This window comes from Coturnix japonica, chromosome 2 (assembly GCF_001577835.2).
Source record: "Coturnix japonica isolate 7356 chromosome 2, Coturnix japonica 2.1, whole genome shotgun sequence".
Lineage (NCBI taxonomy): Eukaryota > Metazoa > Chordata > Aves > Galliformes > Phasianidae > Coturnix > Coturnix japonica.
Genome location: NC_029517.1, coordinates 77963251 through 77990559, shown reverse-complemented (window position 1 = coordinate 77990559; position 27309 = coordinate 77963251). Strand labels below are relative to the sequence as shown.

The following is a 27309-nucleotide window of genomic DNA, read 5'->3' as shown; positions in this document are numbered from 1 at the left end:
AACGAGATTGGGTCTGATGACATGAACTCGAGGGTCAGTGGGGAGCTGTGCAAAAATGCTTGAACTCCTTGTGCTCATGATCCTTAGGAAAAAAAAGCAGATTCCAGATGTGAGAGAACTTTCCTTCAGCCATTCAGTCTCTGCAATCTGCAAGATTACATAGCCTGAAAAAATACCTGTACTCATTAGCATGGTAGAGCAATTGCACTGTTTGCCTTGGAGAGAGAACTGGACCAGAATCCTAGACACAACCACCAAAGCGTTCAAGCAGGTTGGTATTGAATTGAAGTTGAACTTTAGTTCAGATTTAAACATCAGGGAATTGTTCATAAAGCAAAGGATAAATCCAGGAACAACACATAAGAAAAGGTTGGGAATGGACTGCAAAAGCCTAAGGCTGTGGTGTTCAAATTGCTCAGGGAGAAATGGCAATGAAAGCAAGACAGGGATGCTAGCTCTCATTGCGGCTAACACTTGCTAGAGACAGGGATCAGTGGGGATGCTGGCAATCAATTTTAATTGCTTGCAAGCACTTTTTTACAGCAGGTGCCTGTGACTTTGCAATGCACAAGCATGTACCTGTTCAACACAGACCAACACCACTGTCCTATTTCTCAGCTCCCTCTTATGTGAGGGTGAGACTCAACAAGCTCGTGTGAAGGCTGTAAGCACTTCCTAATCTGTGGCTTGTCTGGCAACAGCCCGGTGGTCCTGCATTTCCAGTGTTTGTGGAGCCAAAGCCACAATTACACCCGGCTCTTTGCTTTCTCCTCCCCTGTAACTTTTTTTTCTGGACTGTGCTTCTGGCTGTTAGACTCCACAATCCACCTCCCTGCAGCCCCTCTCACCAGTAACCCCCCCATTTTTTCCCTCGCCCTGGTCTTTGTTGCACTAATTAGATTATCTCTGCCTCAGGGACCCAGAGAACAGCCCCAACAGAGCACAGCCTGGAAAGACAGGCTACATAATCCCTGTTATCAAGGGGGCTGTCATTTGGCATGTAGATCAACTAATTCTTTCAATACCATGGGAGCAATTGTACATCTTAATATTGATTTTTCCCCCAGATACGATCTCTTACATTCCTACATCAGTCTTGCTTGCCCTGGCTAAAAGGCTCCATTTACTGCCAGACAATGCAAAGTGCTCACACGCAACTCCAGCTTTGTAACTTCACGGACAAGAAGGTGCTACGTGGGGAGGGCAAGAAAGCAAACCAACGCGAAGAGGCAAATAACACAGCAATTTCAGGAAGGAACAGGGAACTAACTGAACCTGCCACACTTTCACTTTGCATTGCAAAGTAATGGATTTGGAGCTGACTGACATCAAAGGCTGAAGGCCAGCCAGAGGAAGGGGCATTAGCAATAAATCATATGCTAAGAGCCACAACGCTTTGAGTCGAGGCATTCAGCAACCCGTCTGTTAAATAAGTTTCTGCTTGTTTCTCATGTTCTTCCTTTCCACCCACCTCAGCATTAATTTTAAGAGATGCTATTCATATTTTTACTCCATATAAACTGCCACAGCTAATTGCAAAACAAAAAACAAGAGAGAAAGAAAGAGTGGACTGACCTTCACCTTAGACATCAAAATTCTTGAAATGATAATCAGTAAATCATCTTCGCAGGCACAGACCCTTCTTTCATGCTGCTGTTCTTTTCAAGGCCAACTATGGATTCACAAGGTACTCATTTCTGACAGCCTGACAGGACTTCGTTGATGCACCAGAAAATTTCTCTGCTCTCAGTGCTCTACACCATCTTCCTAGAAATATATGCTGCTAACAGCCCGTGCTCAATTGCTTGCACATCATGAGGTGGGTTTTTTTGTACCAAATTCCATTCAGATCATTACACTTAAAAGGCAGGTTTGGATGATATAATTCATTTTCCACTCTCAGCCAAATTTATGTTAGAAACAGAGAGGAAAGAAATAGTTCTCCAGCAAAGGAACAAGGAAAAATTCCTGCAGCTTCACCATCTAAGTCTTACACCAGCTGAGTGCTGTGCAACTTTAACAAACAGCCTGTGAAGCCTGATGTTGGCACCTGTTAACACGATCCACAGAGCTCAAAGTATTTTATTGCCAGACAGAAACTTTATCCACAGCACTGGGATAATGTCCTTGTCTTCCAACAAGTGTCATAGGATCTCTCACTTCCTCCTGGACAGACACTAGAGCCAGAAAAAATAGGACCTGGGTCCAGTGTCTAATATGAAAGCAGCCCTCCAGCAGTGCAGAGCTTCTTTAGGGCCTGTATAACTCTGCCAGCATCAAAGACAAATACACACCGTGGTTTAGGGTCTCCTGCTTTGTTCAAGGGCTCCCTCTGCCTTGGTTACCTCCTCTCACCACTAAAGTTTCCACTCCTGCTTTCCAAGTACCCAGCTTTTCCAGCTAAGTTTTGGCCTGTTTTTCCAGACTGCAACAATCCACACACCTAAGTTATATTCAACATGTGACCAACACATGGACCTCTATAAAAATAAAATAAATAAATAAAACAAAAACCACAGACCTCCTCGCTTACGTGATGCTGAAGGGTGAGATACATCAAGAAAATGTTTCAAGTCTGTCAGCACCAGTTCACAGATATCCATGAAAGGCAAGTTCATAAAAGAGCAGAATGCCTTCAAAAATCAATTCTGGCAAGATTCTCAATGGAGAAAGAGAAATCTCTGTAAATTAGATTTAAAAGAACTGGACCTATCTGGCCAGCATTGTGGTAGGGACATGAACCATCCAGCATGATGAGGTCTTGTTGCTTCTGTGGTGGTGCACAGGAGTGTTAGCAATTCAATAGCACCTCATAAAACATAAGCATAACAGATGCACAGAGCGAACAGAGGGCCTCCAAAAGCTGACCCATTTGCAGATAAAACACCGATGGGAGAAGGAGACATGAGGAATTTCTTCCAGACTCTGACATAGGCTACACATGCTGGAAGAGGAAATATGGAGAGTAAGTGAGAAAGCTGAGAAGTTAGAGCTTATGAGGTGACCTCATAACATTACCTCTCAGACCACAGAAGCTGTTGGCCCTTTCTCTTGTCCAAACAAGCACAACACTGACAAAAAAACATCAACTGTCAATTTCTCCCCATTGCCTGAACAGAAAGACATAAAATTCACTATAATGAATGAAAGGCAGCTTGTCTGGGAGGGATTTCAAGCAAATAATTACTGTGCCTGAAGAGTTCACTTAACTGGTTGCTTATATTTCAGTGAAGAGGACAAGAAAGGGGAATGTAGAGGAAGAGCATGGCCACAGCCCCATTCGTTACAGAATCCAAAAAAGAGATAGAAGTTTCTAGGTGCTACCACAGGATCAAAGTGTGCAAGGGTTTCTGGAAGCCGTAGTCTCTTATGAAAGTAAAGTTCTTCAAATACAGGAAGTAACAAGGATTTTTTTCCTACATCTTGCATCTTGTGGCTGCATTTCTTTAGTGTTTAATAACTTAAAATTTATTGGATTCACTTCTACAAACAGTTATGGTCCCCACTTCCTTCATTGGTGTCTGTGCACTCCCCTGTCCATCCTCTAATCAGATATTTATTTCAGTCGATCTCCATAATAGTGATTCCAGAAACACTGTTTGCTAGCACAATGGCAAGTTCTTGCTCTGGCTTTAATCTGGGGCTCAAAAAAAGCTGAGAGTCTCCACAGCACCATGCAGAGTTGCCCTGCCTATTTGGAGAATCTGCAGTGATACTTCCCTGGGTGCACAGCTGTATTCAGGCTAATTAGCCATGCTGTCCAGAGTTTCTTCTTGCCTTCAGTTCCAGCGCTATGAGGGATGTTTGGGGTAACTCACGTAGCCCTCCATGGGTGTGCACGCATTCACCCAATGTTTCTTTGCATGAGCTCTGCTACCCACCGCAGTGCCCAGTGCCCAGAGCCAGGCAAAGTGCCAGGGCAGGTCCCTGGGGAGCTGCAAGGGCAGACAGCTTTCCATCACGCTTGCCAAGTCTGCGGTCCTAGTGCAGCTCTGCCAGGGAGGGGGAACTTGCGGAAATGCGCGGCAGCACATTCCTCAGCATCGCCTTTCCCCTCCCGGCCTTGCACCTACCCTGGCTCTGTGCCATGCAGCCGTCTGGGGTGGGAGAGCTGCACGACAGCCTCTGCAGGACTGTATTCCTCAGTGCCCTCTTTTTCCTTTGCCAGGAGCCAATTTTCTGCCCTGTATATCAGTGGTGGATCCAGGCAAGTGCAAATGGCCCTGCAGGTCTCTGCTACCTGCAAGACAACAAAGCCTAAATGCAAGTTGATGGAGCAGGCTTTAATATTAAACAAGGAAAATAATAATAATTAAAAAAATAAAACAAATGACATCAGGTTCCTGTAATCATGGGCAGAAGAGCCAATTTCACATCACACAGGAGAACAAAAAACACCCACAGCACCCTCCGTGGAGTCCTCCTTGGCTTTTCTCCCATGTGAAGAATATATTCTGTGTGTCACCTGCCAGCAGTGCCACTATTGAGCCAGCCATGTTCAGCAAATCCTTTCGCTCTTGTCATCTCACCCAGTTTTCTTCCCTTGTCTTAACAGCCTGTCTGGCAGGAGACAGAGGGATGGAGAGGAGCAGATGGGGTTGGCCAGGACCATATTGTTTCTCAGGTTGGCAGCCAGCACTGATGAGTCCTCTCACTTGGACCACATTACCCTGGAGAAACAAGTACCCTGCCCCCAAAACACTGATAGAACAAGCAAAAAAATAATCTAATCCTAGAATAATTCCCAGGGTCAGATAAAACTCCAGGGGCTCTCCCTGTTACAGCAGTCTACCTAGGTTGGATTTGATCCTATTGAAGTTTTTGTTTCAAAGATTGTTGGGACTTCCATGTGCTTCCAGTGGACTTTTCTTTTTCCCAGGGGAATATGTATTTCTGAACAAATGCTCAGACTTTGGGGAGAAGGGTGAATATGAATACATGTACATATCTATGAACCACTTTTTTCATCCAAGTTTGTGCTCAGGAATAACAAAATAGATCTCATGAGGTGTCTGTAGGATGATGCATTTCACACATGAATAGTTTGTTTACACTGTGTCAGGCATATTAGGTATCTAAGTCTTGGTGTCCCGTTCCAGATATGCCAGGGGTCAATTAAAAAGCACTCACCTTGCATAGAAATGACTCACTTTTTTACAGTCACCCCTGGAAATTCTCAGCAGAAGGAAGATAAAAATCCCTGATACACGGTTGTTTTTGTCTTGTATGACAGCAGTATTTCAGTGCAGAATGACCTGATAACATGGCTTTGGATAGGAAACAGATTATTCCAAACAGTAGTTAGATAGGCAGACAGGAATGGGCAAGACTGTGAGAACACTGAGCAATGGAGCGGTGGAAATGAGAGACTCCCACAGCACCCAGAGAGTTCCTCAAAACTGCTAGGAATTCTCAGAAAAATAAAAAGAAAAATAAAGAGGAAGAAAGGAAAAATGAACAACCATTCTTGAGATAAATCTGTATTTATTCTGGCAATTGCAAAATTTATCATATCCCAAAGGAAAATTAAAAAAAAAAAAAAAAAAAAAGAAGACATATTCCAATATTTCAACTCACCATTTGAATGCAAACACAGATATATGGGGAAGGGACAGAAGGCTGTCGTTTCTCAGATCTTAACTAAGCCAGATAGCTCTAGATCAGGCCCATCAAACAAACCACCATGTCAGAAAAGCATCTTCTGCAACTGGCTCTTTCCAACCTTGCTGCCTTTCCACCCTGAGTAAAGCAAAGCATGAATGCAGCGATCTCCAGGCACCACAGCTGTCATTTCATCCTTCAATCAGTTTGTATAGGTGCATCACAAAGCTATAGAAAACAGAGGTATTATTTAGAAGTTCAGCATCTAAAGCCACAAGTAGGACAGTTCTTCTGGATTCCCTTTAAAAACTTAAATCATATTCATTTAATCAGGTTGTTCGTCCCACATACACTGATCTCTGTGCATGAGGATGAAGGGCTGGCAGCTCCGTGCTTTCCAATTGCCAACGGACTAACCACCAAGGAACAGTCTGCTATTTAGGCTCCCTGACATTTTTCATTACAAAATCTTATTTTCATCTACTTTGCAAAACTTCAGGATGAAGTTTCCATGGCAGCTGTCCGAGATGTATCACGTGGTATTTGCTGAAAATTCCCATCAAGATAGTCCTTGTTCCTTCTGAAAACATTAGCAGAAAAGATGAATGTTGTATGATCTGTACACACGCAAGTATGGTGTAGGTTCAAGAAGCAGTTTGAAATTTGGGAGAAGGAAAGCCTATGTAAGACATTTAGTGAGGTCAGAGTCAGAAAGCATGAAAGCAAGGCAGGATCAGATGGTATCCACAGCAGGGGCTCATTAGAGTGAACGTTTCGTATCATTACACAGTTAAGCAGCCAGATGAGAGTGACAGGTTTTGGAGGAAAGTGGTGGCATGTGAAGAAGAGCAGAGAGCTATTTGTGCACAGTGCTGGCTTAGAAAAGGAATATGTTTTTTTTTTAAACTTGAATCTGTGTCAGGAAAAAGGGAAGGGGAGGAGCTGCAGAGAAGGAAGACCAAATGCACCTCAGAGGAATGCAAAGATGCGCAACACCGGTGCTCTCTGAGAAGGCATGGTGAGGATGGAGACGCATGCAAGCCATTTAACAGGAGGACAAGGAGACTGCAGGCTTAGGATTTTGTCAAGCTGAATAAATCAGAGATGTGCCTCTGGAAAAAGACTGTACAAAAGGAGGAGCTCGGCAGCCTGAAGACTGGATTGAAGACCACTGAATCTGTGAAAAGAGTAAATTCACAAGTTCATTGGAAATAGTATTTAAAAAAAATAATAAAATTCTTACAATGAGTCCAATGTGCTATTTTAAATGATGCACGGACTTCTTCCAAGATTTTCCATTCATCTTCCCAGATGTGAGTGTTCAGTGATGAGCTCATCAATCTTAGAGACTTACCTGTTCTTATGCCCAAAAAAAATACCAATACAGCAATATGTTAATCTTCCCGCACAGATTGAAAAGTGTTCTAGTTCAACAGACCAAGCCCAAATTACTTGTCCCACTCAGTTGTAAAACCAGATTCCAGGAGCTAATGGTTAAGTATTCCCGATTATAACTCTATTATAACTCTAATTATAACCACTTTAACTAGTACAGTAGAAACACTTCATATATATGCATATATATATTTCAAAATTACCCCCAATAAAAATAAGAAATGTAAGCAACAATGCATTACACCCTGAGAGACACTACATCATCTTGGTCTGGTATCAATCAGTGGTATTTGATTCTTTCTTGTGCTATATCCGGAGGTCAAGTGAGGGAGTTATTTCAGAGAAGCTCAATTCTAGGTGTCAGACAGCTGAAACAGATTAACGATATCTGTATAAAACTCACTCTGTTAAGACATGATGGTCCAGAGCTGATCACAAGACTAAAGCAATCTCTGTTCTTTCAATTAACCAGATGTTTAGTTCATTCTTAGTAATGGTACAGTGAATTAAGGAAAGTAAGTTAGGTTAAAATGTACGTGACTTCACATGGTGCTGAAAGTAATTACTAAATATGAAGAGCTACATCGCGCTCTTCACTCTTTCTTGCATGCGTCGGGGCTAAGAGGAAGGAAAAGAATAAGAAAAAGCTCTACTTATTTCTGCCTCAGAGGCTCAACAGATTTCTCTCAGATCACACTGAAGTTCATAAAAAAGTAAATAATCATCTTGTGGTATATTGAACACCCACAAGTTGCTGCCCTCTAGGAATTATGGCTTTTCATGATTGCCTCTTAAGGACACAAAAGGTTTGCACATTTTGCTAGTTGGTGCCTCTGCCTCACTTTATTGTCCTCATCTTCTGCATTTGGCTCGTAGCCTGCCTGCACACTGCCTAGGAAAACCTCAACCACAGCCCATGCATTCAAGGGTAACTAAATTACAATTAGTCGCCCCGATGCCAATGGAGTAGTTTTGGAGAGACAGTACTTCATTACTCGTTTCTATTTATTTGGCTGAGGTAGCTGCAAAGCCTATTTTTAATTTATGGTAACAAAAATGTTGACAGAGGGCTGCTGATTTTGGAAGAAAAAATAATCAGGACTTTCCCAGGCTGAAAACTGTTTAGAGCACTACTCCCATCCATCACTTTGTTTGGCTCCGTGATAACTCCTTCCTTGCAGTTGCAAGTAGTTCCCTATCAGCACGCAGCTCCCCTCCACACAGACAGCTTTCTAGCAAGACACAAATAGAAACAGACACAATGCTGCTTATTGGTAAATAAATCAAAAAGGAGAACTGGAAGAAAAAAACAGCAACACAAAGCTCTTTCCATCAGGATTACAGAGATTTATGTGAGAGATTTTCACTGACACTTTGGGACACCAGTGCCATTTTCCAGGGTATGAATGGACAGATCTTTTTGCATACGTTTTGCTGGGTTGACTTAAGTAAGTCTTGACAACTCTCTTTCCCTGGGGACTAGACTAAAAGTATTGTTTAGAAATCTAATATATGGTTTATTTACTCAATTTGTGCTGAGCACTACAGTTCCTTCAGGCCAGCTTCAGCAGTCCATTACTCCATTAATGCTCCATTACTGAAATTAGTGCTGTAATTGGAAGGAGGGAGGATGATGGGGAAGGGGACACTTTTTAAAGGAGCAGGTCCTGCTTAATCCCATCATGGAAGAAAGCATTAGAGGATTCAACTGCCTTCCCCCTGCCCCCTCCTCATGCTTAGGGAAAGGGGTAAGGAGGAGAACTGGTGGATGACAAGCAACAGCCATGTAGGGAACAGGCAGGTCCAAGGGCCACACCAGTCATTCCACTTCAAAGCAGAGGACACAAAAGCAATGTCATGATGACAGACATCTTATACAGCAGGCGCACTAAGAGAAACATCTCCAGAAAGATGTGGACAGCCTGCTCTCTACATCCCACACATTTGTCCAGTGTTCCTCAGTTTTTTCTTTTCCTTTTCCTTCATCTTTCTGCTGCTCTTCCACGCATTTCTAGCTCCCACGTGCTAGAAATGAGGAGATACCTCCTCTACAGCAAACATCTCACCCTGAGCTTCTTGTCTACTCATGGCGCCACTGGTGCAGCCTCCTTCCTTTGCTTTACAGCTGCCATCACTGATAGTTCCACAAGGCCACTGCCTGCAAGATCACCTGGTGCTAAAAATCCCTCCTTGAGCTCACAGAAGATGTAACAGTGTCTGCGCAGGCAGACATTCCTTTTCTTCACTAATCTGTCCCCCAGAATATTTTGCAGTGTGAAGGAATTCATGTTTCAGTACTTATCAATTAGCCAGCTGAATCACAGCAAGGAAATTTCATGGACGTCATATCCATGAATTGTATTCATGCATACAGTCATATAGCTTGCAATAACCTTTCAATATTAAATATAGGCCGGTTAGTGAGTAATGAATACCCTGTACAGTTATACTGGCTAACTGAAATACATGCTGCAAATATACATATCTATTGGTTTAGTTAAATAGAAGACCTGCCAGAAGACTAGCAGGAAGGTAATACAATAGTCCTAGAGAGGTCATCCGTTAAAAGAGATTAAAGAATTTACAATAAGAAAATATGTCTGAGCATTTAGCTGGGATGTTGTTGCTTCCATTTTCCAGACAGGGACACAATTTGCTTTACCAAGACTTGAACTGAAAAGTCCCAGAGGAAACCAAAGAGTTAAAAAGACTTTTTCCCATGGAGGTGAGGGGTTGCAAGGACAGACATTTGTTCACAATAAAAGGGAACATGCAGAGGTTAGTTTGTTCACTTGGTTTGTTCAGTCCAGAGGAGAAGAGTCTGAGGGGAGGCCTGATGGCAGCCTACAGCTCTGAACAAGGGGAGTGGAGGAGCAACACTGAGCTCTGCTCTCTGGAGAAAGGAACAGGGCCAAAAATAGCAGCATGGAGCTGTGTCAGGGGAGAGTCAGGTTGGAGAGAAGCACGGGTTCTTCACCAGAGGACAGTGAGCATAGAACAGGCTCCCCAGGGCAGTCATCAGAACTCCAAGCAGGCAGAGTCCAAGAAATGTTTGGGCAATGCTCGCCATTGCTTGGCCAGTGGAGAGCTAGGGCACACAAGGGCACACTAGGGCTGCTATCTCTTTGGGCATCTGGGGGAACCACACATCTTCACTGGCTGCCAGCAAGGAGCCAGGGAATGACACTTGTCCTGCTCTCGAGCCCCAGGGCTGATAAAAACAGGAGCTTAGTAGGACAGTAGATTCACTCCTGCTGGTGAACACCACTGCCTTTTTAAGAAAGATGTGTGATTCACCATCTTGAAGACTGGCAGTATACACTGAAAATAGTGTTACAAGAACAATAAAAACTTGATTCGCATTCCTCCATCTTTCTGATTTTTCAAGCTATCCTGAATTTCTCAACAAGAGCAGGCTGAACACTGCTGGAAGGACGGGTGAATGCCCCCTCAAGAATTAAATCCCAATTAACACACCATCAGTGACGAAGAACATGTTTTACATGGTCGATTAAAAGACTCCCCTATATTGATCTTTGCAGCTCATCATCGTCCTACCCCACATACTGAGCACAGCTACAAACCAGCGATCTAAATTTATTGAGACTCCTGGAAATCAATAGGTCAGGCTCCTAGAGCAGCATTATGCAGGGAGCATCTCGGCAGCCTCATCACAGCCCTGGGTCTCCAGGAGCCCACACAGAGCCCGGACAGTTCAGGCAAGGCCAAGGCTGCTCTTCATATGCTCCCTGTCAGAGCCCAGACAAACTGCCTTGTGACAACATGACAGCCACAGCAGCTGTGGTCACCCTTGGCTCAGCATCACACCACTGGAGCAGATACGTGGAGGCTGCAGGCGACTCACCATACCAGCCCTGCGGGTTTCACTTCAGCAAAACAAGAGTAGCTGTACTTTCACAGATGGGAGCAATTCATTAGCTGGGAAAAGATGTGGTTGGTCTAATCAGGAGTGACTGGGGAGCTTTTGATGCAAATGGCCATTTGCAGCTGTCTCTTGCCAGGTTGGTGCAAGGAAATATACACTGAAATGGAAAAATCAAACTAATTATTAATTTGATACCTTGCAACAGAGCCACAGCGTTGCCAGGCTGTATTTCTAGTCCCAGTCATGTGCCCAGATGCCACTTCTGAATTTCCTGAGAGGTCTGCAAGCTCTGCTCGATCACCTGTACAACTGCTGTTCATGCAGCTGCAATCAAAGGGGCAGAGATAAAACACCTGCAAATGACTGCCCTGGGCACCCTGGTTGTCTTCAGAGGGCACAGGTGGGGAAAGCAGACAGAAGAAAAGTTCTCACAATGTTTTAACCAGTCATCATCTGAGTTTGAATGCCTCGTGGGAGGCTGATGGTGCAAACCACCCTTTCCTTGCTCTGCAGTTACACTGCAGTGAAGTGTATCTTCTAAAGCAATTAATTCTGGCCAGCACAGGGAGTCAAAGGATAAGGAAATTTTCTGGAAAACCTTTTCCTGCTTGGCAAACAGCAGGGAAAACAAGGAAGTGGGAGGAAGCACTGTGGAGAAGCTATCCATTGCAAAGCCAGACTTCAGTGGGTAGTGGTGAGGAGAGTGGAGGAAAGCACATCCTGTGTGGTGGTGCATGGCTTTTACCTGAATTGAGGCTTCAAAAGAAAAGTCTTCCATGGCTCAACCTAGAATCTACAGTATTTTGAATTTCAGCTTGCAGGCACAGGATGTCTCCAGCTGCCTATCTGGGACATTTCCATTGGGGTCTTGCTTGTAGACAGCAGGACTCTGACTGTTAACTGAGTTTTGCAGTTCAGCCTTCAATACAAAATAAGGGTGGCCCCGTGACCTTCTGTGAAGAGCAGTTCCCAACCTATTTCAATTAAGTAGGTCAAAATGCAGGACTGGTCCCAAAAGGAAGACATCGAAAAGCCTCTCACTGTCTGCAGTGAGCTTTGGAGAGTTCTCATCAGTGGAGCATAAATAATCTAGCAAAGCACTTGTTCTTGAGATGAAAGAGAGAAAAGGAGAGAGATGGAAATGTCAGGTGGTGATACAGTGCTTTCAGCTTTTCCCCACCGGAGTTATTGGATTTTGCTTGAGGCTGGTGCAAAATCCTGGTGCAAGGGACAAGAATCAGGCATAGCCCAAGTGAGGACCCTTTAGATAGCCAAGAAAACTATCCTCCCATTTCTCCTTCAGAAGTCCTATTTTCAGATTAAACAAAGGCAGCATGAATACTTGTTGCCTCAGCAATCCCCAGAGCAAGCTGCAACCATCTCATGGTGATAAGGAACGTGGGAGATAGTAGTCTTGTGTGAAGTTGCACAGCAAAAGATTTAAGAGAAAGAATAACCCCAGACAAGCTATAAATAATTTCATTTTTCACCCAACAGGCAAAGGCAGCAGCACCACCATTGTTGCACAGTGTTCTAATTCCCCTCTGGTGAAGTGGCACCCCACGATAAACATCTTTGGGAGCAAGCATACAGGCAGAAAATGGGTAAGAAATGGGGAATGGGCAAGGTCATTTTAATTTAGATTACCGAATGATGCAAGGGAGCTGCCTGGGGGATAAGTCCTTAGAAAAAATGGTAAATCTTTGTATTACGTGACATTAATTACACTTTTACTGGGAGCTAACCCTATTACAGTATTCTGCATAGCCACAGAACATGGTACTTCTGTGTTGTCCGCTCCAATAAAGAGCTGTACTGCTGGAGGCCCAAGGCTGAACCATAGTTTGGTTCTACTGCACTCTGTGTCACAGCTCGTAAAGACTGCTTAATGCATTTCCTTGCAAGTAATTTGCTTTATGACTTACAGCAGCCTAGAGGTGTGGGGAGGAGGAGGACTCTCATTAACTTATTTTTTAATGCGAGGTTCTTTAACATGAGCTACAAATGAGACATGAATAGCTCAGTCCAGATGTCCTGGCTACATCTCTACATTTCTCTAGGACTTGGAAAGCATTGTAACACCAATAGTGCAGGGTGTTATGACTAGCCAAACTAGCAAGTTTGGCCAAATTCTGGAAAATGCTACAAGAAAGAAGTCGGACCAAGAACTACCAAGGTGAGTCTTCAGGCTGTACAAGAGAAAAGGTAACATAGTGTTTGATTCCTCTTTGATTTTTTGTTTGATTCACAAATAGAATCCCATCAGGCTTCCCCTCTCTAAATAAAACAGTTTACATATCCCGCATCTAAACAATATTGTGCTTGAAGCAAAAGGCTCTCAATGAGGCACTCAATAGCAAGATCTAAACAGATCAAAAGCAGTTAGGAAAGCCAAGTCAAAACAAATGTTTTGACAGAGACCTCCAAGTGCCCAAAATGCACTCTGGCACCAAGTGACTGAAAGTATCCTTCTCACCAACAGCTGATTGGTCTGAGTTCAGTTCACACCCAGAGGTGCTGGGTGCCATAAAGAGTGAACGAGGTGGTTAAGCAGAGCAAAAAGAAATAGAAAAGTTAGTCCAGTCCCTCAGGTGGGTGATAGCTTGCAATTTGTCAGAGCTCTGTTTCAACAGCAACTGAATCAAGCTGTTCCAAGAGCCACAAATAGGGCAATATGCAGATAAACCACCCCAAGCAGTGCCCCAGGGGCACAGCCTGGGTTCAATATGCCAGCCTAACAAAGGATGCTTTTGCAAAATGGTGATAGAATGAATCAAAGGATGAAAAACAGCCATTCTGCTCAAAAGAGACACAGATCTTCTAGATCCAACTAGACTGAGCAGGGAACCAAATCTCCAGCAGTAATCCTTGCTGGAAGTTGCATCCCTTTCTTTACCAACATAGGGGCCTTCTCATATCCCAGGCACTCTGCACCAAGCTCATCATCTCATCTTGACAGAAGTGAATGAATGCAGGCACAAAATACTAGGTCAGTATATTCTGACCTGCTGAGAATTTCCAGTACCTAGAAAATACCTTCTCTTATAGGCTTAGCTAGATTAAAAAGCAATATTTCTCATAAGCTCATATTTCAATTATACATGCAACGGTGTTGTATTAGTTTCTCCTCAAGTACTGCAGACATCCCATGCTGACTGCTGAGCAGTGCAGCAAACTCATGCTATGGCAGACTTACATAAACAACTTCTTGCCTGCTAGAACCACCTCATGCATTTTCATTTTCATGCTGCTATGGATCAGATATCATCTAATAGCTCTCCTTCATTAGAGATTGTTCTAGAGAGGGAAGGAGGTGTTGGGCAGTTCTGTGTGTCTTATGACTGTCAGCGGTTCCATGACTTAGAGAGATTTCCTGCATAGGACAACAAAAAATTAAATAAAATCTGATGCTGGGCTATTTCTTGCATGAAACATTTCCAAATCCAGAATTCCTACCAGCAGTGTATGCAAATCTCTATGACATTTTCACCTGCATGGAAAGACGTCAGCAGTCATTGCATGGATAAGCTGCTATTGTTGGTGCAAAGGATGGCTGGAAAATAAAATACTTCTCACACAAGAAACAAAATAATACAGAAATGGCACAACAAAGAGGTTACAAAAGTGTTTGAAGAACAGACTGTATTCCTACTGCTGATAGCACCATTTCTCTGTGAAAGAGAGCTGGAGACTGTTTTTCTTGAACAATCCCTGACATTCTTCCACTGAGCAAGACTGCCAGAGAGAAGGTGCTTAAGCAGCATGGCCTTAGTTCTGTGTGACTCACAAGGGACAGTTACTTTCCTCAGCCTCCTGGGTACCTTTGAAAACTCTCCCAGTTTTCTCAGCATATTTACCTGTGATATTCAGCTTAAAAGATAGACTACATCTCCTAATAAGACGTCTGCTGCTCCCCTCTCCAGGGCTATTTGATGTTACAAACTTGAAGAAACCTAACTCTAAAATCTTGACTTTTCTAGCTGGGTTTTCACCCAATCTGCCAAGACCAGCAATTATGGTGGGGTGTACAACCAGAGCAGTCAATCCATCCTCACATCCTAGGGAAACGGTGGAGAAAAATCCCAAATGTATAAGGAAGAACACGAAACAACCAAATACAATAGCAGAAATAGCAGATCTGAAGTTCAGGTCAGAGGCCCCCATCAGAACTGTTACACCTGGGCTATTCAGCAAAAGTTGTCACAGTCACCAGAGTGGGGAAGAGGCTGTGAACCCCTGGTGTCATCAGCTAGGAGGTTATCATGTTTTGTTGGGTTTCTTTCTTCTTGCTTCCTGGCCCTTGAAGGGAGCTGTGAGAGCAGAAGGGTGAGAGGGAGAAATGGAAAAAATGGGGAGAGAGGCTGCAGCGGGAGGATGGGAGGAGGGAGTTGCGCTCACAGCTTTTCACAGCTGAAAACAGACCCCACTGCTGGTAACGTGAGAGGGCTGGAGCAGGCGCCAAATGGATAAGGCTGTAGACAGCGGGGCCAGAGCGCTGATACTTGCCAGTACCTGCAGATAGGAGACAAATAATTGGCACATGTTAGGAAACAAACAATAACAAAAAAAAAAAAAAAGCAAAGAAAATACAGTAAAGAAAAAAGAAGAAGAAAGAAAAAAAAATAAGGGAATAGAAAATAAAATAATAGGAAGCAGGAGCAAGGAGGTGGAAGAAAAGAAGGCAAGGAGAGAAAGTGAGAGAGAGTTGTTAGATGTCCGTATTTTCTAAACGTGTCTGGCAGGAGCCCCTGCAAGGAATTTAATCAGCAAGAGTTGTTTAAACTGGGCTTTGAACACAAGCCCTGTGCTGCTAGTAATGAACTTCATATCATCTGCAACTCCTGTTTGCTGACGACATTCAATTTGTTAATTCTGCAGCTGGTGATAGGGGTCAGATATGAAAGTGACGATTGTTTTTTGACGTTCCAACCCCTGCTCACATCTTTCTAATTAATCCTTTTAGGAGCCACCAGCACATCAAGAGAAGTGGGGGGGAGGAGGCGAGGGGGGGAGGAGGAAGCGAGACAGCTCCCCTGCGCCTGCCTGGCTCCTTGCCTCCGCTGGGCACTGATTGAAAGGAGCACAAGGACATACCTACTAGATGTCCCTTTTTTTAGGCTGTCTTAGAAAACTTTAGTGTTGGAAGGGCAGGTGTAGAAAAACAAAGGCTACCCTTTCTCCAAAGCTCATTTTAAAATCCATTAAGTATTCATGTTAACTATCTCTAAGTGGATTAGATGGAAGGTAGAACTAGCAGTGAGACAGGAAACCATCCTCCAGGCAGCTTACCCTGCACATACACAGTGTTTTGCAGACTGTGCATTGTTTAGTCTCCCTCCAAGTTGATTTTAAACCTGAACTTCGCACCTACTAAGTTATGCAGATTGGTGTTGCAATGACCACACATATCACAGGTGAGAGTCAGCCAGAGCACATGCATGGAAGAGGACGTTACTATTGAGTGAGAAGGACGGCAGGCAAGAGAAGGGCGGGCTGTGCCCCAAGGTTGGTCAGATGAAGTCCTATAGTAGAGTTATGCCTCTAAAAACTTATTATCAAAGATCAAAATTATCCACACGTGCTTCTTCCATTTTGCTTATGGCATTAAGTTCATCCCAGGATCTTCTGGGCCTCAGAAGGTTTTGCTGCAGGTTCCTGCAGGCAGTGGAGGTCAGAGATCATCACCAAAGTTGGTCCAAGCTCATAGTGCACTGCCCCAGTGCCAAACTCCAAGCCAGATGTAGTGCCTGCCTCCATTTACAGTGGCTGAATGAAGAGGCCTTGTAAGGTGGAGTCCAGGCAGGAGAAATTTTAGAAAAGAAGAGAAAAGTAGGAGTGGAAAGTTGGCTCAGTGACAAAAATTTGGAGAGAGAGGAAGGCCTGAGGTTATGCACAGAGATTGCTGGCACCGGGAAAAACAGAAGGAAAAATAACTCACTCTGATTAGCATAGGCTAAAAAGAGATTATTTATGGAGAAATTCAGTCTTTCTTTCTCGTTCCATCTTAGTACAGGAGCTGGAGACGAAAGCAGAAGTGGTAACAAGCACTTACCATTACCAATGCAGGAGCCATTACCAAAGCTGGGAGGAAGAGAGAAACGCTTTGGTTGTCATCTGTGATAAAACTGCTGGTGCTGGTGACAGAGTGGCACCAACAGGACCATGCAGGTCTACTGAGGTTTGGAGTCCTGTAAAATAAATCAGCAGCAGAATGCCCAGCACCTGAGAGCTTGCACAGAAGAGGATGGATGTGTCCTGGGTCAGAGCTGAAGGTCAGAGCTCCCAACAGAATGTCCCTACGAGCAGCACCTTAGTTTGTGGCCCAGCTGGGACACACATCTGCCCTTGTGCTCTGTTCAGTGCAACTGTTGGCTTACATACTATCAGTTTTCCTATAGCAGAAGTTTCCACTTGCTTCATGTTATTAAGGAATAACACTGCTGTAACTTTGTAGTGATCTACCCCATCTACTATAAACTTTCACTATCCAATATCATGAAGAGTCCAACCAACCACTGTAAACATTTGTCTTCTAACAGAGTTTATCAACATCAATGCATTTGCATGTAGAAAGAAGACCTATTGCTCTTTTACTCCAGGCTCTAAAAATTTGTAAAACAGAGGGTTGGTTCTGCTCATGGCATGTCTGGAACAACACTATGTTCAATTAAATTAGCCTGGATTTACAACAGAAGTCTCATGCACAAGCTTTGCCCTTACAGCATCTCTCTTCCTTGTTCTAAACTTCATGCAGTAAAGCCAGGACAGTATTGGGGCGTGAAGGGAGAGCCAAATTCTCTGAGTAATTTGATGAATCACATAAAAAGAATAACAGTAAAATAAAAGTAATGAGTGGCACACACCCAAAAAGGACATTATTATGATCGTGCTCTGATGATTACCATCCCACAACATAAGACTGACCATCTTCCTTAAGGCTAATGTTCAAAGAGTGAGTGCCCAGCACTTAGTGAGACATCAGATCTTATGGAGATATTTGCGGTAGCACATGCCGAAAAGGAGACACCAGAAAGTTCATTACCAGTTGCCTGAAATTTCAAATCCAGTGCCTTTCACATGTGCCAACATCATGTAGTCATCTGCACAGTCAGCAGATGTAAAAGCAGATGCCACCACAAAGTCATAAAAGGAAAATGGTATTTCCCTGCCCTCATCCAAAAAAACAACTCTTTGATTTCTGCCATTTGGCTGGTAGTCTTGGCTGAACCCTAAAGTAAGAGATGATCACCAACGACCAATTTTAGGATAAAGAGCTCTGCTACAAAGAAGATAGGCCAAAAAGTAGTGGAGAGACAAAATTACAACAAACAAGAACATGAAATGCAAAGGTGCTGTTAGAGATGCAAGGTATTTCCCTTTTACAGCCTGTTCCACCTGCCACTAGCAGGTAGCTCACTACTGAAGCCTGCTGGTAAAGGATGGAGAACAGTGTTGAAGGGCTGCCTGGACATGCTTGCTGGTAGAAAGCAACTCCAGAGAGGAGTAAGAGCTCCCTACATCTACCAGTGATCAAGAGCAATAGATTAGAAGGAAGAGAGGGAACCCTCAGCTATTTGGGGTATCTAGATCACTTATCTAAATCACTTATCCCCACCAGACAAGTAAAAGGCAAGAAAACAGAGCTGTTCGTTCCTTGAAGGAATCGGTCATGTAGTGAAAAGTGATCAGAAATGGCTGAATTTTTGGGCCTGTTTGTAAGCTACATTCTTGGTTATCTGTTAATCAGCTTTCACCTGCTGCATTCATGGAATTCACTTGTGCAAGATCTAGAGACTTAATGTAGCTGTGCATGAAAACCTGTTGACCCCGAACATCTCTGCAACAGCACTACAAAGAATAACAAGTGTGTGTTCTGCTTAGCCAGAATCACAGAGCACTTAGTGATAAACATTATCCTTCCCAGTGTTTACATTGAGCCTGAGCACATATTAGCCATATTAGCCAAATCCCACAGGTACCCTGTCACATAAAAGATGCATTGTTTATTATTCTAGTGTTAACAAAGTACTCAGGTGAAAAAGCAAATCTATTTTCAGGAGTCAGAAACAAACAAACAATCAAACAAAACAACCAAAGCAAGTATTGCAAGGACTGCCAACTCTGATAGCCATCAAAATATTCTTTTTCTGCCCATTACTGCAGATGCGCACAGGTCTCTGTCACTCACTCCCTTCTAGCTGCACCTCAAGATGTGACTTTTCAAATGCTTTACTTCACCACACTTTGGCAAGATGTTCCTTTGAAATCTGAACAGCGTTCCATTTCACTGAAAAAAATGAAATCATTTGTGTAGCTATCAGTTCTGTTCTAGGGCAATAGCTCTGTTTTTTCCAGGTGAGAAAATGCCATTAAATCAATCCAGAATGCTTATCACCATAAGGAGTAATTCCCACACATTGTCACTCTGTTTGCTTAAAAACAGGGTATTTTCATTTTTCTCCTGCCACGAGAGACCATGAGGTTTTAATAAATGAGAAAACATATTTTTAAGAAGCACACCCTGGTCTCTCTGAGACATATGCAAAGCAAAGCATTTTGAGATAGAAAGCTGCTGAAAGGAATGAAGTAACCAGCGTTCCCAGATGGGTGACATCAAAATGGCAATTACTCTTACAGAGTCACCTGAAAATCTACATTGTGAGGTAAACATCCAAGGAGCCGTATTGAAGTGCTCTGACACAGCACCAGGCAGAGAGGACATCTGGAATAATGCGCTCACAAAACAGTCTTCATCTCCCACAGCCTTCTGGGGCTCTATGGAGAGGGTGTAGGTGGTCCAAAGGGAAATCGTTATGAATACAGAAGTGAAAGTAAGCATAGTAACTTTTGTTTATCAAGACAAATTCTCAAGCAATGAAGCATAGCTGATGTGAGGAAGTATGTGAAGGAACCAGTGGGAGCTTCATTAAAGGTTACATTAGATAAAGCAGGCTGTGCTATGGCTTTGAAATAAAAAAAAAATAAAAAAGCTTTCAAATACTCAGACTTATTTTACAGAACTAAATGGCGGAGTCTCCACTGGGCAGAAAAGTCCCAAAAACACCTCTAAATCTCTGGCTTTTTTAGGTTAATCCCTGGAGAGCAATGTTAAATTAGATTGTATTTAAACAGTATTAAGAAGCAGACAACACCTCGCCTAAGCATTTTGGACCAACACTGTCCTCTTGGATTTAGATCTTAGGCCCTATGATAAATGACTTACACCTGCCCAGTCCTCAGTTCCAGTCTTGGCTGGTCTTTGAAAATGTTCCAGCAGCACAAGCAGCCAAGAGCAGGTTGGTTGGGGTGGCAGATTCCCAGTCCACATCTGATGCTATTCATCCAGGTCACTTCTATTTAGGTGTCCAGATATAGACACCAAATGCTAGCTTTTGCCATGCCCTTCAAAAAACTTATAGAAAATTCCTTGATATTTCCAGTGTATGTGTTCAATAATAGTAGCCTAAATTCAAGCATGCCCCTCCCAGGTAACATACCATAGGTGCAAGTACACTTACTTATGAGCGCATGTCCTATACCCTAGATGTGATAGGAACTACACTGCAGATCATCACTCACAGATTTGGGTTGTTTCTCTTCCCACAAGTCAGGAAGGAGGTGATTCAACAGGTGAATGCAGGATAAGGAGAATAAGGGCAGGTATGCGAAGCTACCCACTGAGCTTTCTAGACTCTTGTTGAGGAACTTGAATGAAAGTAGCCTGATTTAAAAACAAACACCCAAAAAGCAAGATCCTTCCAGAGGCACTGCTTAAGGCATACCACTTAGGAATGAGAGATGAAAGGAAGAGCAAAATCAGCCTTTTAGCTGTTCACAACATGTGTTATAAGGGCAAGGAAAAAGCCTTAATTATCACTGTGAGCAAACAGCTACACCAGGGTCTGAACACGTTAGGAAGACAGTCCCGGCTATGCAGGAGCTGTTAAAATCTTTGTACTTAACATTATTGATAGATATCAGTTTTCAATAGTAGAGTTTTTTACAACACTGCACAGCAGAGATCAACTCTACTTATTATTTATAGAGATCAGTTTCTGAATTGGGACTACAAAGATATCCATACTGACAAGCGAAGGATAGAGAAAGCAACTGAGAAATAGCTTAAGACAATACTGTTTTTGTCAAGCATTATGAACACAAGCATGTAGATAATTGCCCTTCTCTCTCAGAGTAATGAGAGGTTTGTTCTGTGTCCCACAGGATGAAAAGGACCGAGTGACCTGTACCAGCAGACCCAACTCTCTCACCAGCAAGTGCCAATGCATTTTGCATTAGCACTTCACATGAGGAGACCCTGATTCCCAGCACCAATGGGGCTGGGGGGTGTGAAAAACCTCCAGAATATGCTTTCTCACAGCCTGACAAATATCTTGCCATGAAACCCAAAGAGAGTCCTATCATCCAGGACATACTACCCCACTTTCCAATTTAGGAGTTCAATTTGACACAGGGTACATGCACACATAATCCTTAATACACTAATAAAAGTGACTTTTTGTTGGAAATATACTTCTCAGAGAGCCCATTCCCTCAATCTACATAAAATCTAGCTCTTTCAGCTTTCTCTGCTGCTGGTTTGAAAAATAGAGTGGAAGAAGGAACATTTACTACCTCTTCTCATTCCATATACTTTCCTTTTAGGAGTTGTGGGTAGGATTAGTATGAGGTCATGAATCGCAGTGGTAGGAGAAGGATAGAAATTCCTTAAAACAAAAACGTTTGCTTTCAAAAAGGAAAAAGTTAATGCAAAGGATGTTGTTTTATTTCATAAGGTCAAATCCAAGATGCTCTGAGTGAGAAGTGGTTGGGGACAAGGCTAAAGTAGTAGGTTTCTCTTTAAAGACGTGCAGGCCAAGTAGCAAAATATAGACTGAAAATTAAAGTGGAAGAAGAGAAAAACGCTTAAATTAGCCTGGAGAACTCCATGTCTCTCAGCCTTTCCTATACTAGAAAGGGCTTGCTGGAGAAATGGAAACTGCAAAACTACCAGTAAACTGCCCTGCTGGAAACCCAACCTTATATTAGGAATAAGGATCTTTGTGGCTGATGTTGCACGACGCAATTCATTCAGGCTAAAAAGCCAAGCTGTGAGAGTGAAGCTGATGCCTTGTCATGGGCATGCACCTGACAGGGAACAGCGTTGGGACATGCTGTTAACAATTAAAATCTCAGTATTTGAAACTACTCTTGGTGTTCTTGCACAGGAGCCCAAAGACGCAGTATCAACTTTCATAAACATTTTGAAACTATGCAGTGTCCTGGGATTTCTACATGCTCTGCTTTAAAATATAAATAAATAAAAGCTGAAAAAGAAAATTGACTCGCTGTAACAGTTCATAGCTTAATATCCAGAGAAAGGCAGAAAATCTAAGGAAATGGGAGAAAATAGAGGCTGTGGCCTTCTGTCCATTGCTATAGAAGGGTCCGAAGCCCATCAGAAGAGGATCCTGGTCCAAATCACTGTTTCTCCCCACATCCTTCCCCACCCTGCAGGTGCTACATCTCAGTTGTGCATTTTGAGGGTGGATCCAAAGCCCTCATCAATTCCCCTCACCTAGCTGGCCCAGTAGATTTGGAAATATGGGGGACTACTTCTGCAATTCAGACTCATGATTTTGCCTTTTTCAAACCTGCCTCACCATCTCCAATCTTCCCCCAAGCCTCATTTCAATATTTTGTTTTTTTACTCACAGCAATGGCTTGTGAAATGCAGGCCTACAGCATCTGCAGCTGATCCTGTCCAGTTTGTTGTGTGGTCTCTACCTTCAAGTTTCTAACACCAGCCAACAGAAAGGCAGATGCCACCATTCTGTGGCCAGTGCAGTGCAGGCAGTTGACATTTGTTTCCTCCCGTTACCTGTTTTTTGCCAGTTCTTATTTTGCTGTTTCCAGCGGTGGAGATGCCCAAGATGGCCTAAGTGATTCAGTTACCCAAGCCTGTATTTCAGTCAATTAATGCACATTGGTTCCAGTTCATTTGGAAACACCAAGACTTAATTTAACTACAAAAGAGTCACATTAACTGATGGTCTCTTTGCCTTTTACAAGTTTTTAAGAAACCCACAAGGCCAAACGAGCTCATGGGGGTTTCCAATGAAGAACCTAGTCTCCATTCAGTCGATGTGGCAACTTTCCCTAGAGTGATCTTGATTTTCTACTACCAACCATGGATCTCCAAATAATATTCTGCACTGCAGATTTCACATTTGTGACCAGCAGTCATAGAAGACGTAACCTTCAAAAGTAAATCCACTGGGACCACAATACAGGACTTCCTATTCAAGACAAAGGAAAAATTATTTCTTACTTTCCCTAGTTACCATGGTATTAAAAAACAAAAAAGAAACAGAGTAAAAATCAACTTTATCTATTTTATCTTCTGGAAATGTCACGTTTGCTTTGTGTCCTTCAGAATCCATTGATTTCTTCTCTCTTCCTCCCCTGGAGTAATTGCACAAACCGTTTCTGCCCATCCACCTTTTTTCTATCAGAAGCTGCAGAAGCATCCACTGTTATTGCGCATCAGAGGTGCTAACCTAAAGAGACAATATTAGTGAAATAAATAGACCTATCATCTTCACAGCCTCTCCTATCCTTTTTCCTTCTTCTTGCTTTCCAGGAGACAGGGAGCAGAGGAGGAATTTCCACAATGGCATTGTTTAAGATTATTATGAAATAAAAATCCTTGATCCTTTCTGTGTGCTTTGAAACCTATAGTAATCATATTAATCCAAGGTCCTTATTGCTGGTTAATGGAATTCTTTTAATATTGACCCAAGATTCTAGTAAATAGATTTACATTGATCTGGTGATGTATAGAGCTCAAGTAAGTCTATCTATGTGTAAGCAAATTAAAAACCTTAAGCCTATACAGCCAAACTGTATAATCCCATGCTGAAAAATTGATCCTCTGATACTCTCTTGGGGAGAGATGAGTTTTATTTATTTATTTTTTAGCTAAAGAGACACCTTCAATCTCTTTGAGAGAAAAAAAGAAAGAATAGACCGGCATAAAATTTGAGACACACGATGTATTTCATACTGAACAAAATCTAGTATGAAGCTACCAGAATAAGTCTTCTTAATTAAAACTGCACCCTGCACCCTGCAGTAGGTGACACAGCACTGGTCATTCTGCAGTCAGAGTGAACCTGTAAATGTGCTGCTCCACAGCATCACTCGTCCTCACTTTCATTCCCGAGTACGGTGTTTGACATTTCTGAAGGAAGAAGGTTACCACAGCCTTTCTGGAATGGCAACTGTCAGCACATTCACCATCAGCCTCACCCAAATCATTCCTTTTTGAATTCTCCAGTCCCAGGATAAAACCATGGAATTGTAGGGGTTCTAAGGGACCTCTGGAGGTCACCTTGTCCAACATCGCTGTTAAGGGAGTTTCCTACAGTAGGAAAGTGTCCAGATGGGTTTTAAATATCTTCAGAGAAGGAAACTCCACAACCTCACTGGGCAGTCTGTTCCATCGCTCTGTAACTCTCAGAGTAAAGAAGCTTTTCGTCATATTTGTATGGAACTTTCTACATTCCAGTTTGTGTCCATTGTCCCTTGCTCTATTGCTGCACACCATTGAAAAGAGCCTGGAACCCTCTACTTGTCTCCTGCCCTTTAGATATTTACTTGCATGAACATTAATAAGATCTCCCCTCAGACTTCTTTGGACTGACAGTCCCAGGTCTCTTACTTGCCATTGATGAATCCAGGCTGATTACTTCTGATAACCTTTTTTTCTTCCAACTGCTTGGAGATGACATCCAGAATAAGTTGTTCCATCAGAATGGCTATCAAAACACTTAAGAAAGTAAGCACCATGATCCTTGTCATATAAATGCATAAACATTGAAGGGGCATGGCAGAAGCACAGAAGTAGGGTCCCTAAGGGCTCTGTGCCCCAGGTTGGGTACATCCCATGCCCAGAAAAAGCCATGCTCACCTTTCAGCCCAGCATGCTCAACCTCTTAGGGGCCCAGCATGGCCCCCTTTCTCTCTGACCATGTTCATTAATTATGCTTATTAATTAAATTGGAGATAACACCACTTCACTATCAGACCAGGACAGTGGGTTCAGAAAGCAGCTGAGAAGCAGGAAGCCAGACACACATGTATACCCAAAGGAAGTGGGATGGCTTATGCTTTATTTCCATAGGAAATTAGGCTAAAAATAATCATAAAACCTAATTCAGTTACCATTCCAGTTTCACACACATTTTGGCCCTCTGGCACATCTGCACTAGACATAATCCTTGCCTAATGTGTTCCAGGCTACTAGCACAATGCTAGAGAAAACACAGCCATAGCCAAGATGCCTAAAAATCAGCCTACATTTTGGAAGTCCAGGAAGAGCAGCTATAATTTAGAGGTCACCTTTACGTAACCCAGTCAATATACACATATACCTTTGTTGTGCATTTACAGTTTTAAACAGAGGTTAAGCAAAAACAACCCAGAGCCAATACCGAATTTGCAGAAAGGATTTGCAGGAGGACGGTCAATATCTCCAACAACAGTTCACTTTGCTGGGTAGGAATGTTTCTGTCACATAAAAAGTCACCTTTATTAAAACAACAATTAGCATAGAATACTTACCAATAACATTTAAAACTTCTCCCACTATAAGCATAAATGATCACAGTCTTGTAAACAGAAGGTGATCATGGAGGATGGAACTTCTGTGTGGAAGATCCATATCTCCTATTTCCCCATGTCTAAGCATTTCTATTGCTTACCTGTCAATATTCAGATTCACACAATAGTAGCATATCAGCAAAACCAGCATATTTTAGTTACCATACTGCATACCACAAGCCCTGCATATATTTCAATAAGTGGTTTTACAACTTGTTACTCTGATTTGCACGGCTAAACTGAGATTGCAGACTGAGATCCAATTTCTATCCTCCTATGTATGCAACAGATCCGCTGGGGAAGTTTCAATTGCTAGTTTGTCTAGTCCAATATTACGTGACTCCTCTGGAGAGGAGATAGCAAGTGAGAGGAAAAAAAAAAAAGATCTGAAAAGGACAATGGAAGGAATGGACTTAGACAGAAAGGAGATGGAGCCAGTGTATTCACTACTGGGAAAGGAAAAGAATGAGGTTATCTAGATGGGAGAAAACAACGAGCTCTGAAGCAGTAACATAGGCTGAAGTTAAACATTAGCGTGACTTGTCTGTAGGCCCAGCAGCACCACTGGGCTGACGTGTGAAGGTGTCACTTACAAATTCAAAGTTCGGGGATAGTTTTCCTTTGACAGCTTTTCCACGTGCTTCAGAAAAACCACCATGATAACTTTGCTTTCCTAACAGAAGTTACACACTTACTTCTCAATGACTTCCCAAATGCACTCACAGAATATTAAGGTGCTAAAGTAAATTTCCTGTGGGTCAGCTCCATGAACTTGTTTGGGGTTGACAAGAATGAAACCCTCCAAATCATGGCCAACTCTCAGTATCTCACAAAATGAATCCTGTCCATCCCTGCATCAAAGAAAACCTGACACCTGTCAGGAGCTTCACGATGCACTGGGGCTCTATGGAAGTTGCTGGAGATTTAATGAGATACTAAGGAAAAAAAATATCTGTGTGAGCTTTTAAGAAGAATTTTACCACAAAAGCAACAAGTTTGTGCCTGCAGAGAGCAAAGCAGCATTATCTCTCACTCCCTGCTGATGTTGCCATTTCTTGCTGTGGATTTACCTGCAGGGTCTCCAGTTCCACCTGCCTTCTGCACCCCTCCTCCATCTTCTTCACCAGCTCAGAGCTGGAAGGTGACCTGTAGGAAATTCAGTAAAAAAAATCCATTGCTGTTCTATGTCAGCTCAGAAAACCACAGCGGAGCCAGGCAGTGGGGGGAAGGCTGGAGTGGAAATCAAGGAAATTCACTTTGGCAGAAACTAGCAAAGCTTTTTCTGAATGTTAACTACCTAATTTAATGAAGTCTAGAGATCGGTAGAGACAATTGTCACTGCCAGCTTTGATGCCAATCACAACTCTGGAATAGGAGCCAGCAAACACATCCAACGTACAGGGAGGAAAACAACAATAAGGCAAGGATTTGACCCTTTGCTCTTCCTGCATGAAGAAAGATCACCTTTCAGAACTATGGTGAAAAAAGCCTTCCTGATGAGAACAAGTCAGCAAGAAAAAGAGACAAATCATAAGACAAAAGAGCAGAGAACTGTAATTTCTCTCTGTGGGTCTGTGGTGCCTTTGGGGCTGTCAGTAGGAACACTTGCAGGCTGAAAACCTCCATATGGGCTGGGAAACTGGGGAAAATTTCTGTAATCCACACAAGGGAGCAGGTCAGTGCTTCCCCTCACAGGCAGCCATAAGCTTGTTGTGCCTTTCTCCTGTTCTGGAGCTGATGGGACTCCAGTATCCCGAGCCCCACAG

At 42.9% G+C, this 27309-nt stretch overlaps 1 long non-coding RNA gene across 1 annotated transcript; it reads right to left on the bottom strand.

Moving 5' to 3' along the window:
• Positions 1-5467: 5467 nt before the first annotated feature.
• LOC116652921 lies at positions 5468-27309 on the bottom strand. Its single transcript, XR_004306160.1, has 2 exons — positions 26614-27309; positions 5468-6778 (listed from the first exon to the last, which is right to left on the bottom strand). It is a non-coding gene; the product is annotated as an uncharacterized LOC116652921 (long non-coding RNA).